The sequence below is a fragment of the Saccopteryx bilineata genome, chromosome 4 (assembly GCF_036850765.1).
Source record: "Saccopteryx bilineata isolate mSacBil1 chromosome 4, mSacBil1_pri_phased_curated, whole genome shotgun sequence".
Taxonomy (NCBI): Eukaryota; Metazoa; Chordata; class Mammalia; order Chiroptera; family Emballonuridae; genus Saccopteryx; species Saccopteryx bilineata.
The window spans coordinates 87,572,053-87,574,708 of record NC_089493.1 but is presented as its reverse complement, the minus strand read 5'-3'; positions in this window follow the sequence as shown (position 1 = coordinate 87,574,708).

The window sequence follows — 2,656 nt, the reverse complement described above, 5'->3', positions numbered from 1 at the left end:
TAACATGCTATTTAGTCTCCAAGTATTTGAATGTTTTTCTATTGTAGTTGATTTCTAATTTCATGCTATTTTGATCAGAGAAGATGCTTGATATGATTTCAATCTTCTTAAATTTATTGAGACTAGTTTTGTGTCCTAACATGTGGTCTATCTTAGAGAATGTACCGTGAGCACTTGAAAAGTATGTATATTCTGCTGCTTAAGGGTGAACAGTTCTGAAAATATCTATTAAACCCAGTTGATCTAGTGTGTCCTTTAAGGCTGCTGTTTCTTTGTTGATTTTCTTTCTTGAGGATCTATCCATTGATGTCAGTGGGGTATTATAATGCCCTGTTATTACAGTATTGCTGTTGATCTTGCCCTTTATGTCAATCAAAATCTGCTTTATATATTTAGGTGCTGCTATATTAAGTGCATAGATATTTATAATGGTTATAACTTTCTGTTAGATTGCTCCCTTTATAATTCTGTAATGACCTTCTTTATCCCTTACTATAGCCTTTGTTTTAAGGTCTATTTTGTCAGGTATAAGTATTGCTACTCCAGCTTTTTTTTCTTTCCGTTTGAGTGAAATACTTTTTTCTATCCCTTCACTGTCAATCTATGTGTATCTTTCATTCTGATGTGTCTCTTGTAGGCAGCACATGAATGGGTTCTGTTTTCTTATTCATTCAGCTACCTTATGTCTTTTGACTGGAGCATTTAATCTATTACATTTAAGCTTATTATTGATATGTAGTTGTTTATTGCCATTTTATTCTTTAAATCTACATTCCTATTTTTCTAGATTTTTTTTCCTTTCCTTTACTCTGTTTACAGTAGGTCCCTTAACATTTTTTTCAGCATTGGTTTAGTTGTAATGAATTCCTTTAGTTTTTTTGTTTTCTGGGAAGCTTTTTATTTCTCCTTTAATTTTAAATGATAGCTTTGATGGATAAAGAAATCTAGGTTGTAGGCTCTTGTTTTGCATTACTTTAAATATTTCTTGCCATTCCCTTCTGGCCTCAAGTGTTTCTGTTAAAAAGTCTGATGTCATCCTTATGGTGGCTCCTCTGTAAGTAATTGACTGCTTTTGTCTCGCAGCTTTTAGTATTCTTTCTTTATCTCTTAATATCTCTTTGGTATTTTAATTATGATATGTCTTGGTATAGGTCTCTTTGGGTTCCTCTTTAATAAGACTCTGTGCTTCTTGAACTTGTGTGACTTTTTCTATTATCAATTTAGGGAAGTTTTCAGCTATAATTTCTTCAATCAGGTCTTCTATCCCTTGTTCTTTCTCTTGTCCTTCAGGAACCCCTATGACATGGATGTTGTTTCTCTTCATGTTGTCCCAGAGCTCTCTTAGAGTTTTCTCAGACTTTTTGAGCCTCATTTCTTTTTGCTGTTCTGCTTCCATGCTTTCGTTTATCTTGTCCTCTAAATCATTGATTCGATCCTCTGCTTCATTAAGCCTGCTATTAATTCCTTCTAGTGCAGTCTCCATTTCTGATATTGTATTTGTCATTTCTGACTGATTCTTTTTTATGATTTCAATGTCTTTTTTGATGCTTGCTATCTCTTTATTTAGTTGCTCATTATGTTCATCCCTTGTTCCTCTAAGATTCTTGACCATCCTAACAATCATTATTTTAAACTCTGTATCTGGTAATTTGGTTACTTCCATCTCAGTTATTCTTTTTCTGGGGATTTCTCTTGTTGATTCACTTGAATTGTATTTCTCTGTCTTCCCATTTTGTCTGTGTATAGACTTCTCTTTTGTGTGTGCTGTTTTAATAGCTAGCTGAGTCTAGGGTTAAAGTTTTCTGCTTCCATCTATCAGTTGTATTGTTTCTAGATCTTCTTGGGTCAGCATTGTCTGAGGTTTGTAATATGCTGTGGGTTACGTGTCATCAGCTACTGCTCTTTTTCTTTTTGTGTGTGTGGTTTCTGTGCCTGGGTAGTGTGGGATGGTCAACCTGTCTATAAGGATCAGCTTTCTCCTTCTTAGAGCTCTCAGCAGCTCCATACAAGCTACAAGTGCTGAAAGACTTCCCTCTGCTTTTCAGCTGTTACAGCTCCTCTTGGAGCTGCCTCGTCTTTTCAGAGTTCTCTGTGGAAAGACTGTAGTGTGGGCCCGACAGCCTTTACTTAACCTACCCATGCACAGATTGCAAACTTGTTGGGTTAGCGCAGCTGAGGTTGAGAATACTACATTAATGGGATCTCCTATTTCATGGATCTCTTGGACAGTAGCTCAGTACAGGGAATGTGGTCCCTACTGCAGGGCCTAATTCTTCTGCCTCTGCTGGATACCCAAATTTTATTTCTCCCCAGTAGGTGAGCTGCAGGAAAGTCTGAATTCCTCTTAGTTTCTCTTTCTGCTGCCTCTAATTGCTGGCTACTTGTTGGGCCCAGCAGGGAACTCTAGGGATTTGTGCAAGGGCAGTGGGGTGGCTTGCTCTTTTGTCCCAGATGTCATTCTATCCAATTTTTTTTTACAAACCTCAGTAAGTGTGGCCACAGGAGTGTGATGGGTGTGGCCTCCAAAAATCAGAGGTGGAGTCTGCCCACTGGTTCTCTGGGGGCAGGGCACATTTTCTCAGCAGTGGAGTGAGGAGGTATAGCTTGGGTCTCACCAGAAGCCCAAATCACTGACCTGCCCCCTGCTTCTTAGCCA